Source organism: Sapajus apella, unplaced genomic scaffold (assembly GCF_009761245.1).
Source record: "Sapajus apella isolate SASKATOON/1434 unplaced genomic scaffold, GSC_monkey_1.0 scaffold5, whole genome shotgun sequence".
Lineage (NCBI taxonomy): Eukaryota > Metazoa > Chordata > Mammalia > Primates > Cebidae > Sapajus > Sapajus apella.
The window spans coordinates 37,944,186-37,957,738 of record NW_022436945.1 but is presented as its reverse complement, the minus strand read 5'-3'; the positions used below and the strand labels follow the sequence as shown (position 1 = coordinate 37,957,738).

At 42.4% G+C, this 13,553-nt stretch overlaps 1 pseudogene across 1 annotated transcript; it reads right to left on the bottom strand.

Moving 5' to 3' along the window:
• Positions 1-11,636: 11,636 nt before the first annotated feature.
• LOC116548704 lies at positions 11,637-12,453 on the bottom strand (annotated as a pseudogene). The gene has a single exon (XR_004267516.1). The product of XR_004267516.1 is annotated as a 60S ribosomal protein L7a pseudogene (transcript).
• Positions 12,454-13,553: the final 1,100 nt, after the last annotated feature.

The following is a 13,553-nucleotide window of genomic DNA, read 5'->3' as shown; positions in this document are numbered from 1 at the left end:
TTAGTAGAGGCAGGGTTTTGCCATGTTGATCAGGCTGGTCTCAAACTCCTGACCTCAGGTGATCCACCCACCTCGGCCTCCCAAAGTGCTGAGATTACAGGTGTGAGCCACTGTGCCCTGCCACCATTTCAAATTTAAGCCTAATAGTAAATAGTAAGAAGTTGGATTTTGAGAAGCAAGCCCAAGTTTTAAAAGATACTATTTCAAAGTCTTATAAAATTCAATATTTATTCAGTAAAAGCCAGTATTTATGATCTTCCTTTGCATTTGGTATTTTTAATTGCAGTTACTATATATCAACTAAGTGCTATATAGATGTTTCAGTTGCCTCCGGTTTATTCTAGTGAACTGCATTTTTCCGTATGTGCCACAATATAAAAAAAGATTGGGACATATTGGCATAGAATGTCTAAACAGAGCGAGAGAGAGAGAGAGATGCACAGGTGGATAAATCGGCATAAATGGGAGAAGGACTGACTCATCCTGTGTGACTAGGAGGATGACAGTAATGAAAGTTACAGAATACAGGCCACTTTATGCATTTGTGACAGAAAGACAAAGTAGTTGAGGATATTGGCAAGAGAATGATTCCATTATGGGCAATGGAATTGAAGTTGAGTAGGGATGAAATGAAGACAATCAGATAGGGATAAAGTTAAGAGTATCAAAAGATCTGGTCGTCACTATGATGCCAAAGAACAGTTATGTGTGGATTATCTATGTGGGAGAGCTGAAAGAATATGATGTTGACTGGATAGTGGAATGTAAATATTTCATACTCAATGAATGTACACCTTGGACACAAAAAGCTTTGTTGTCGTTAAAACAGAGATGATGGTAAATGAAAGGAAAAGTAATGTTGGGACCCTGGGGGTTCTCAGCTGCTGGCTAATGCAACAGTTTGATTTCCTCCTAGCCACTAGAGTAGGGATTTGAGAATTTGACAAGAACTGAGACAGCCCTGTCCACGTTGTCAGAACCTATAGTGTAGTTCATGAGCCTCAGGAGTGAAGATTTTTTCATATGTAAGATCCACTGTAGTTTTCAGACCTTTATCAAAGTGCAGCACTTCTTAAAGACCCTCCAAAAAGCAGGCTTACCAAGAAATGTAAATTCCCTGGCAGGTTTTGCAGGTCACTCCAAAAAAAGCATAGTTTAATGCAAATGAAGTTTCAAGACAATTACCTCCCAGCTATTTCTCGCAAACACATTGCCAATCTCTGAGTCTTGTCTACAGAGAAATCTTGCATCTGCCATTGTGTGAACTTCTTCTAGAAATAATTTTTTCTTTTTTAGATGGAGTCTCACACTGTTGCCCGGGCTGGAGTGCAATGGTGTGATCTCGGCTCACTGCAACCTCGGCCTCCTGGGTTCATGCGATTCTCCTTCCTCAGCCTCCCAAGTAGCTGGGATTATAGATGCATACCACCACACTCAGCTAATTTTTTGTGTTTTTAGTAGAGATGGGGTTTCACTATGTTGGCCAGACTGGTCTCGAACTCCTGACCTCGTGATCCACCCACCTTGGCCTCCCAAAGTGCTAGGATTACAGGCATGAGCCACCGTGCCCAGCCTCTTCTAGAAATGATTTAAGAGGACTTCAGAAATCCTGCAGTACCAGAATGTATCTGAATATATGGACTATCCTTTTGAGGCATATTTTGTGCTTGCTTTCCTTTTTTCAGCAGAAGAGATGAAGAGAATCATCAATAAAAGCATGGAGCCCATGTGTCAGTATTAATATGAACCTAAGAAGAATCTATTAATATCTCTGAGATTCTAAATCATATAAAGTTATAAGTTTTAAAGCACCTAACAGCATCCAGGACTTGGCTTGCATGCAGAAAATGTGAGGTTTCGTTTGTTTGTTTTTCTTTTTCTTTTTTTTTCTTAAGTTTTAAATAGCGCGCTGTTCTGAGTGAGGCGATGAACTCTCAGGTGTTTGTTTTTCTAGAAGATTTAAAGTACTAGAAAGGAGTTTGAAAAAGAGAGAGAGAGGTAAGCATAAAAGTGATACAGCCTAGACTGTTAATTTAGAACGATTCCTGGTAAACTATTGCAAATAGTTTGTCTAACTTTGTAATTAAAATTTAAAACCAGCCAGATGCGGTGGCTCACGCCTATAATCCCAGCACTTTGGGAGGCAGAGGCGGGTGGATCACGAGGTCAAGAGATCGAGACCATCCTGGTCAACATGGTGAAACCCCGTCTCTACTAAAAATACAAAAAATTAGCTGGGCATGGTGGCACAGCCTATAGTTCCAGCTTCTTGGGAGTCTGAGGCAGGAGAATTGCTTGAACCCAGGAGGCGGAGGTTGCGGTGAGCCAAGATCACACCGTTGCACTCCAGCCTGGGTAACGAGCGAAACTCCATCTCAAAAAAAAAAAAAAATTTAAACCAACGTTTAGTTTTAAGGGGAAAATTGGGCTTCCAGTGATCACTATTCCAGCTCTAATCAATGCTGTTGTATGGATTATATTATTTTTGTTTTTGCCTTAATTCCAAGTCTATCTCCAGTATTCTGAATATTGCATTCAAACACCAATCTGTCCTTAAATATGCAGTCAGTCTTAGTCAAAGGTTAGAGAAGGAGAGTTTTTTCCACATTTGGTGACTCTATAATTTCACTACAACAAATATTTGAAGGCAAAAAAGGCTTTCTGAATAGCCATCCCCTGCTTTTCTTTCTTGTATGACAGTTTCATTTTCAGGCAGAAGCAAGGAGAAAAAAAATAACCCTCCACAGGAGGTGACCCTTGCTACAGTGCTCCTCATGCTGTCAATCAAACAGAGAACCATCTGTCTCACTTTAGATTTCAGAAGCCATCTTGCACATCTGCTGTGCCTTTTCTATTGCCACTTATAGAACACACTAAGAACTGTTAGATGAATTAGAGGAACCAGAGTGCAGCTGCATGGAGCTGGTTTGAATTTTGCAGCTGGGTCCTACATATCAATCTCAGCCTTGAAATTTTTTTTAATGAGATTAGAACCACAAAATAATTTATTAATAATAATAACTGTTAAGAGAGTGGGTCTTAAATTTTTATTCCTGAAAGTTTAAAGTGTATATTTTTTACAACTCTCACCAAATGCTGAAAATTCTAGCCAACGGTAATATTTAAGTAGTTATTCACGAGCTCCTCTTAAGAAAAAGTGTCACATGGAAAAAAAGTTTTTAAAACTTTAACTCAAGAGCCAAATACTTTCCGATATAGAAGCAAGTTTGATGCTTGTTACAGAAAATGCTAGAAGTTTGTAGTTCACAAATCTAAAATATTAGCAGCTTTAGGTCAGTTTTTGTTTGTTTGTTTCCCCTTTGGGACAGGGTCTCACTCTGTCACCCAGGCTGGAGCACAGTGGAGCTGATTCCCGGCTCATTGCAACCTCCACCTCTCTGGGTCAAGTAAGCCTCCCACCTTGGCTTCCTGAGTAGCTGGGACTACAGGCACATGCCACTATGCCCAACTAATTTTTGTATTTTTTGTAGAGGCGGAGTTTCACCATGTTGTCCAGGCTGATCTCAAACTCTTGGGCTCAGGCAATCTACCCACCTCCTCTTCCCAAGGTGCTGGGATTACAGGTGTGAGCCGCTGCACCTAGCCAGTTCCTGCAGCATTTTCACATGCCTTTAGGATAACGCTTACTACATCATAATTGTTTGTCTACCTGTTTCGCCCACAATACTGATCCTATAAGTAAAGGGACCTCCCACCATATTAACAATGTCACGTATACCAGGCTCTTTTAAAAATGTTAAGTGAAAAATCATAGTATGTAATAGAAAAAGTGTTGTTATATTTCTTGAAAGATGCAATCGGAATTCCACGTCATGCAGGATAGATGTCATGACAAGAGTTTGTGAAATTATTCTGCACCTATACCCGTATAGTGTCTTTGCTCCATGACACACACAGCTCTTCTGCCTGTGCTCCTATCCAGGACCAGCCCTGTACTTATGAGGTAGATTGCATCCTCTTTCACCTACTCAAGGTTGAGCACCTACTCAAGGCACTCACCCCCAACAGTTCTACCCACTCCGTCTCCCATCCCTGATTTCTCTTCACTGTAAGAAAACTCCCGTCAGCTTATAAACGAGTTATGATTCTCACCTTTAACAACAAAAATCCCAAAGCTTTTCTTGACTTCATATCCTCATTTATTTGCTCTTTTATGACAAAACTCTTTGAAAGAATTATCTCTGCTTCCTGTGTCTAATTCCTCTCTTCCCAGTCTCTCTTGGGCTCACTCCAAACACTTTTACCCTAGCCCTTCCATGGCAAATGTCCTCATCGAAGTCTCCATGACCTTTGTTTTACTAAATCAGTCTTTTAGTCTTTCAATTCTCAATCGTTGTATTATATGACCTATTCTAAATTTTTGACACAGTCAATCACTCCTTTATTCTCTTCACTTTGTTCAAAAATTTGGCCCCCTTTTCCTTTTTTCCCTCTATCTCACTGACCACTCTTTTTCAGTTTCCTTTGCTGGTTCTTTCTTGTCTCTCTGATTTCCAAATTTGGGGGTGGCTTTGACTCAGGCAGACCTTGGACATCTTGGTAGTCACTTTCTTGGTAACCTCCATTGGTTTCAAGGCTTTAAATACCATATGATAAATGCCAAATTTAGATGTTTTCTTTTTTTAACCAAGTCTCTTTCTGTTGCCCAGTCTGGAGTGGAGTATTATGATCTGGAATCACTGCAGCCTCTACCTCCTGGGTTCAAGCCTCAGCTTCCCAAGTAGCTGGGAATACAGGCATGTACCACCATGCCTGGCTAATTTTTTGTATTTTTAGTAGAGACAAGGTTTCACCCCGTTGGCCAGTCTGGTCTTGAACTCCTGACCTCAAATGACCCACCTTGGCCTCCCAGAGTGCTGGGATTACAGGCATGAGCCACTGTGCCCAGCCTTAAATTTGGTTTACGAGTATAGGCCTCACTCTGGAGCTTCAGCTGCATATGTCTGTCTACATGTATCTAATTTGCATCTCAAACTTTACATAGCTGAAACCAAATTTCTGGTCTTTACAACAGAAAAAAATGAAACTCTTCTTTTCAGTCTTTTCCATCTCATTTGAAGGCAATTCCTTTTTCCATTTTATTTGACTAAAATCTGTGGAGGCATTCTTGACGCTTCTTTCTCTCTCACTCTACATAAAATTTCTTTGTGACTTTTATTGGATTTACCTTTAAAGTATATCCATAATCTGATCCCTCTTTATTATTATTATTATTATTTTGAGACAGGATCTCACTCTGTCATCCAGGTTGGAGTACAGTGGCACAATCTTGGCTCACTGGAACCTCTGCCTCCCAGGCTCAGGAGTGGTGAATTGTATTATGCAGATATCTGAGGGCAATTACATAGAGCCTAAGTTGGGTACCTGCTTGGCATGTTTGAGAAAATGCAAGAGCAGTGTTGCTGGAGTGTAATTAATGAGGGAAAGCATGGTGGAGTATAAAGTCCGGAGGAAAAGGGGAGAAAGACTGAAGGGCCTCCTATGCCATTGTAAAGACTTTGGCTCTTATTGGAGAGATGGGAAGCCATTTGGAGGATTCTGAGTAAAGAAGTGGCCATCTGCTTGGATTTTAATAAGATCACTCTGGCTACTGTGTTAAGAGTAAAGTGAAGCAAGACCTGGAGGCCAGTTCGGGGACTTCTGCAATAATTTAGGCAAGAGATCATGATGATGTGAATCAAGGTGGTAGCCGGAGATCTAATGAGAAGGGATCAGGCCGGGTGCAGTTGTTCATGCCTGTAATCCCAACACTTGGGGAGTCCAAGGTGGATGGATGGCCTGAGCTCAAGAGTTCGAGACCAGCCTGAATAACATGGCAAAACTGTTTCTATTAAAAATATGAAAAATTAGCCAGGTATGGTAGTGTGTGCCTGTGGTCCCAACTACTTGGAAGGCTGAGGTGGGAGGATCACGCCAGTGCACTCCAGCCTGGGTGACAGAGTGAGATTCCATCTCAAAAAAAAAAAAAAAAAAATGCAATTCCTCCCTTCTTTTTCTCCCATCCTCAATCACTACCCATTGCAGGCATTTCCTATCCCTCTCCTATTCCCTGTTTTTCCCCACCTTTGGTAGCACTTACTACAACCCAACCTATTGTTTTACTTATTCCTTGTCTGTCTATAGGTAAGCACCATGAGGCAGAATTTTAATTTTTTCACTGATGTATTCCTAGTGCCTAGAACAGTGCCTGGCACTTAGGTGCTTAAATAATATTTTTTAAAAGACTAAATAAATAAATAAGTTATAGTCATTGATGAGCATATATCATATGCCAGGGACTGGATAAGAGAATCCCTTAAGCCTAGGAAGTTCGAGGCCTGCCTGGACAACGTAGTAAGATCTCATCTCTTAAAAACAGCCAGGCGCCATGGCTCACATCTGTAATCCCAGCACTTTGGGAAGCCGAGGCAGGCGGATCACAGTGTCAGGAGTTTGAGACCAGCCTGACCAACATGGTGAAACACCCCATCTCTACTAAAAATACAAAAGTTAGCCAGGTGTAGTGGCAAGCACCTGTAATCCCAGCTACTCAAGAGGCTGAGGCAGGAGAATTGCTTGAACCCGGGAGATGGAGGTTGCAGTGAGCCGAGATCACGCCATTGCACTCCAGCCTGGGTGACAGAGGCTCTGTCTCAAAGGGTGAGACTCTGTCTCAAAACACACTCACACATACTCCGCTCCTGAAAGTCTAGATATTTTTGGCAGAGATAGTAAGAATATCTAATATTTGTCAAGCACCAGGCACTGTTCTAAGAATTTTGCATGTATCGTTTCATTTAGTTCTCAAAATAAGAGGTGGATACTATTAAATAATATTTTACAAACAAGGGGACCAAAGCACTGAAATGAAGAAGCATACTCAATGTCACAGAGCTAGTAACCAGTGATAGTAGGATTCAAATCCATACAGTCTGACTTTGGAACCCGTATGGCTAAGGACTTAAGTTTGCAGTTTATAATGCAATGAAGTCACTACTGTGATTAAAGGGAGCGTAGGTCATTAGAGGAAAACATAGCAAGCCAGACTTTCTGGGAGAGGTGATTGTGAGGGACTGCAATTAGTTAGCCAAGGGAAGAACAAGGGAATGGATGCCTAGGGCAGAAAGTGCAGCATATGCAATAACAGGTGAAAGAGTGGGTGCTTGGGCATTCTACAAATGTTATTAGTAATAGCTAGAGAATAAAGTGGCAGAGAGAAGGTGATAAGAGCAGATAAGGTACACAGAGGCCATATCATGAAGGGCCTTAAATGTCATAATTAGGATTTTACATTTTATCTTTTAAAAAAATTTTTTTTCTTTTGAGACAGTGTCTCACTCTGTCGCCCAGGCTGCAATCTCAACTCTCTGCAACCTCCACCTCCCAGGTTCAAGCAATTCTCCCTGCCTCAGCCTCCCAAATAGTTGGGATTACAAGCACCCACCACCATGCCCGGTTAATTTGTTGGTATTTGAAGCAGAGATGGGTTATCGCCATGTTGGCCAGCCTGGTCTCGAACTCCTGACCTCAGGTGATCTGCCTGCCTCGGCCTCCCAAAGTGCTGGGATTATAGGCATGAGCCACCGCACCTGGTCTTTACATTTTATCTTGAAGGCAATAGGGAAAGCCACAGATGGATTTTAAACAAGGAAATGGAAATACAATCAGATTTGAATTGCAGGAAAATCACTCTGAGCTGTGTAGGTAACAGATTAAATTAAAGACAAGGAGAACAGCTATATTTAATTAAGGTTGTTTTAGTAATACAAAGAAAAAGAATGAAGACTTGAACTAAGATGGTTGAAGTGGTGATAAAGACAGGTGAACAGATTTAAGAAATAATAAAAACATATAATCAAAGGGATGCAGTTACCAACTAAGGAGAGTTGTTAAAGAGGAAGAGGACAAGAATGACTCTCAGGTTTGGTAACAGTACTGGGTGGTAGAACCACTGACTGCCATAGAGAATACTAGAGGGAGAAAAATTTGATTGAGGGAGAAAAGTTTATCAGCTGAGTGTTGGACTTGCTGAGTTTACAATTATCTTAGTTCCTTTGTGCTGCTATAATAGAATACCACAGGCTGGGTAATTTACCAAGAACAGAAGTTTATTTCTTATAGTTCTGGAGGCTGGGAAGTCCAAGATTAATGCATCAGCAGGTTCAACTGTATGGTGAGGGCTTTGTTTTTCAGAGGGGAGGAACACTATGTCCTCATGTGGAGGAAGGGGTTAGGGCAAGTCAGCCAAATGCTGCAATGCCTCTTTTATAAGGTCCTTAACCCCATCAATAAGGGAGAAGCCATCCGGGCATGGTGGCTCATGCCTGTAATCCCAGCATTTTGGGAGGTTGAGGTAGGCGGATCACCTGAAGTCGGGAATTCGAGACCAGCCTGACCAACATGGAGAAACCCCATCTCTACTAAAAATACACAATTAGCAGGGTGTGGTGTGGCATGCATAATTCCAGCTAGTTAGGAGGCTGAGGCAGGACAATCACTTAAACCCCAGAGGCAGAGATTGTGGTGAGCCGAGATTGTGCCATTGCACTCCAGCCTGGGCAACAAGAATGAAACTCTGTCTTAAAAAAAAAAAAAAAAAAAGTTGGGGGAGTGGAAGGAGAGCAGCCCTCAAGGCCTAATTACCTCTTAAAGGCACCATCTTTTTTTTTTTTTTTTTTTCTTTTTTGGAAATAGGATCTCACTCTGTCACCCAGCCTGGAGTACAGTGGCGCAGTCACCACTTGCAGTGGCCTCAAACTCTCAGGCTTAGGTAATTGAACCACCTCAGCTTCCTGAGTAGCTGGGATTACAGATGCACACCACCACACCCAGCTAATTGTAGAGATGAGGTTTCACCACCTTGTCCAATCTGGTCTTGAACTCCCGGGCTAAATGATCCTTCTGTCTTGGCCTCCCAAAATGCTGGGTTTATACACTTGAGCCACTGCATTTGGCTAGCCCCACCTCTTAATATCATCATATTTGCAACACCTGAGTTTTGGAGAGAACCTATACAAAACATAGCAGAATACTCTAGTGGAGAGCTGTAGTGAGTGGTTGGATGTATTGGTCTGGAGCTACTAGCTCTATGACATTGAGTGTGCTTAGGTCCCCTGGTTTGTAAAAATAGTATTTTAATAGTATCCACCTCTTATTTTGAGAACTAAATGAAATGATACATGTAAAATTCTTAGAACAGTACCTGGTACAAAGTAACAGTGCCTGATGTAGGGCTCAGGAAAACATCTGGGCTAGAGACATCAGGCCATAGATGAAGTTGATGTCATAGTAGCGAAAGAGTAAAATGAACACTGGGAAACACCCACATTTAAAGCAGTGAGTTTGAGCATCAAATCACCTTGGGAAGTTTTTAAAAATACAGATTCTCTGGAGCCCCTCCCCAAATCTACTGAAGCAGAATCTTCAGAGATGAGAGAAGGAGGAATCTAAATTTTTAAGAGCTCTCAGTTAATTTTGCCTGGGCCAGCCTGCAACTGGAAACCAGTGATTAAAATGATGGGAAGAGATCAAGAAACATACTTTTAAAAAGAGGCAAGAAAGGGAATAAATAATAATGCCTAACATTGATTACACACTTAGTGTGAGTCAGGTACTATTCTAAACACTGTAGAGCAATCTCATATGAATCCTTATAACAACCCAGGTACTTGGTACTATTATCCCCACTCTATACATGAGGAATTTGAGATACAAGGATGTCATGTAATTTATTGAAGTCAAATTGCTAATAAGTGGTAGATCCAGGATTTAGATCTAGTCCATGCTCTAGATCAGTGCCACTCATATTTTTTTATTTTCATTTTTTGAGACGGGATCTTGCCTTCACCCAGGCTAGAGTGCAGTGGCTCAATCATGGCTCACTATAATTTTGAGCTCCTGCTCAGACCTACTCAGTCAGAATCTGCATTATAAACAAATTCATAAGCACTGTAGTTCCAGCTATTCAGGAGGTTCAGGCAAGAGGATCATTTGAGGCTAGAAGTTTGAGATCAGCCTGGGTAACATATCAAGACCCTGTCTCTACACACAAAAAAATTTTTAAATAGCCACCTGTTGGTGGTATGTGCCTGTAGTCCCAGCTACCCTGGAAGCTGAGGCAGGAGAATCACTTAAGCCCAAAAGTTTGAGGTTGCAGTGTGCTGTGGTGGCACCACTGCACTGCACCTGGGCAACAGAGTGAGATCCTACCTCAAAGAAAAGGAAAGAAAGCTGGGCACAGTAGCTTACACCTGTAATCCCAGCACTTGGGAGGCCGAGGTGGGTGGATCATGAGGTCAAGAGATTGAGACCAACCTGGCCAACATGGTGAAAGCCGTCTCTACTAAAAACACAAAAATCATCCAGGTGTGGTGGTCTGTGCCTATAGTCCCAGCTACTTGGGAGGCTGAGGCAAGAGAATCACTTGAACTTGGGAGGCAGAGTTTGCAGTGAGCCAAGATTGCACTACTGCACTCCCGCCTGGGCGACAGAGGGAGACTCCATCTCAAAAAAAGAAAGAGAGAGAGAGAGAGAAAGAAAGGGAGGGAGGGAGGGAGGAAAGGAGAGAAGGAGGGAGAGAGGGAGGGAGGGAGGGAGGAAGGGAGGAAGGAAGGAAGGAAGGAAGGAAGGAAGAAGGGAAGGAAGGAAGGAAGGAAGGAAGAAGGGAAGGAAGGAAGGGAGGGACTAAAGTTAATTTAAAAGGGCAACGGCAGGGATAATTCTGGGCTATCAACCAGAGTATCATTAGTCAAATCAATCTTATTCTGTTTATCTGTGGTCTAATTTTTAAAATCCAGAATTTGAAATGAGTTTTGAACATTCTCTATAATATAATCTAAAGAAAAAAGTAGTATTCCTGAATAGAAAAAAGAAAAAAAATTCATAAAAGTGATTTAGGAAAATAATGAAAACTAACAAAATGCTAAGTCCTTTTCCAAAGTTCCCCCAAAAAAGTGTTCTAATGAAAGCAAAAAACTGAAATCTTTTCTTTAAAACGTTTTTCCAAATTTATTTATTTATTTATTTATTATTTATTTGAGACAGGGTTTCACTGTAGCGCAGGGGCATGATCTCGGCTCACTGCAACCTCTGCCTGCCTCCCTGGTTCAAGTGATTCTCCTGCCTCAGCCTCCCCAGTAGCTGGGACTACAGGCGCCTGCCACTACATGTGGCTAATTTTTGTACTTTTAGTAGAGATGGGGTTTCACCATGTTAGCCAGGCTGGTCTCAAACTCCTGGCCTCAGGTGATCCACCCGCCTCAGCCTCCCAAAGTGCTGGGATTACAAGTATGAGCCACTACCAGTGCCTGGCTTGTTTTTCGAAATTTAAATGACAAATGCAAAAGAAGCCAGACATGAAACTGAATGAATAAATTTGGGATGGCTTTAATTTTAGAAAACAGAGTATGAATATTTCCTTTTCTAGAGATCATTAATTTATAAAGCCAGCATGTAACTGTAAAATCCATACAAAATACAAAAGTAAAATTGCTCAGCATTGAATTTTTTTCTAAACAACTGTTAACTAAACAGACTGGAATATAAAATACAAAGAAAAATTTGCATAAAAAGGACAAGAGAGATTTCTGATAATTTTTTTTGCATTAATTATTTTTATTTACAGAAACAGTGTACATTTAACCCAGTTTTGTGGCAAGTTCTTTAGCCTTTGCCTTTTCTAGCTTGGCGATGCAAGCCACAGACTTGGGACCCAGGACATTGCCTCCCCAGTGACGGCGGATCTCATCGTATCTGTCATTATAGCTGGTGCGGATAGCTTCCACCAGCTTAGCCAAAGCACCTTTGTCTTTTGAGTTAACGTGTGTGAAGGCGACAGTGGTGCAGGTCGCCCTGTGCACTAGACGTCCCAGTCTTACCTTCCCCTTGATGATGCAGTAGGGGACTCCCATTTTACAGCAGAGGGCAGGCAAAAAGACAACCAGCTCAATGGGATCCACGTCGTATGCAATCACCACCAGCCGAGCTTTCTTGTTCTCCACCAAGGCAGTGATGGTGTTAACTCCTGCTCGAAGGACAGGTGGTCTCTTACTGGGGACGTCCCCTTTGCCAGCCGCTTTCTTCTCGGCCCCGGGCCAACAGCCTCTGCTTCTTTTCTTGCTTTGTCTCTGGTCTATACTCGTGGGCCAGCCTAAGCAGCTGAGTAGCTGTTTGGCGGTCCAGGGCCTGGGTGAACTGGTTAATTGCAGGGGGCACTTTCAGCCGCTTATAGAGGATGGCTCTCTGTCGCTGCAACCTGATATAGCGGGGCCATTTCACAAAGCGGGTGAGGTCTCTTTTGGGCCGGATGTCTTGTCCAATGCCAAAATTTTTAGGCCTTTTCTCAAATAGTGGATTCACCACTTTCTTGGCCTCCTGCTTCTTCACGACAGCAGGGGCTGGAGCCACCTTCTTCCCCTTGGCCTTCTTTCCTTTCGGCATCTTGGGCGGCGGGAAGAGAGAACTGATAATTTTCTTTTTTTAAGAGATGGGGGTCTCGCTCTATCACCCAGGGTGGAGTACGATGGCATGATCACAACTCATGGCAGCCTTGAACTCCTGGGCTCAAGTGATCCTCTCCTGAGTAGCTGGGATTATTACCACATCATAAATCTTATGTCTTTTTTCACATTTACCCAAAGTAAGTTGTAGAATTGACCAAATAAGGATTCAAATTGCTTACCTTCTGTATAGTCCCTGTATTAGTTATCCATTGTTGTGTAATAAATTATCTCAAGATTTAGCAGCTCAAAACAACACACGTTTATTATCTGGCAGTTTTTGTGGCTCAGAAATTTGGGAGTAGGTTAGCTGTGTGGTTCTGCCTCAGGATCTCTTACAAGGCTGTGATGAATACGCAGGCTGGGGTTGCAATCATCTGAAGGCTCTCTTGGGGCTACAGTATCCACTTCCAAGGCAGCTTACTGACACGGTTGCTGGCAGGGGCCTTAGTTCCTCTCCTTTGTGCTGGTTGAGTATCCTCATGATCAGGCATCAGGCTTCTGCAGAGTGAGTGATGTGAGAAGGACAGGAGGAAGCTGCAATGCCCTGTATGACCTAGTGTCAGAGATCACACACTGTCACTTCCTCCATATTTATTTGCAGTGAGCTACAGTCACACCACTGTACTCCAGCCTGGTCAACAGAGCAAGACCCAATCTCTGAAAATAATAGTTCAACTAAACTATAATCCAATTGCCAAAAACGCCTAGCTCACATCATAAGTAGATCCATATGTAGCATAGCAAATGCTCATTGTTGCAGCTTCCCAGATGCCTCTTTTCCTTCATTTGGTAGCGATGCCTTGATTTTCTTTTGCAAAACAAAGCATTCTTCCCTTTCAGTCAGTGTGGTGAGGTTGAGGCTGATTCCACTCCTTGGTTCTAGCTATGCGCTCACGTCTCAAGCTAGGCTGTTGTCACACTGAGATCTCAGCTGAAAGTATTGGCAAAAGGCATATTTCTTCCACTGGGATTGCTCAACTGTTGGCGCCTGCCTGGGAAGGAAGTCACTGCAAAGGAAAGCAGAGACCAGAATGGAAGAGAGAAAGGCTTCTT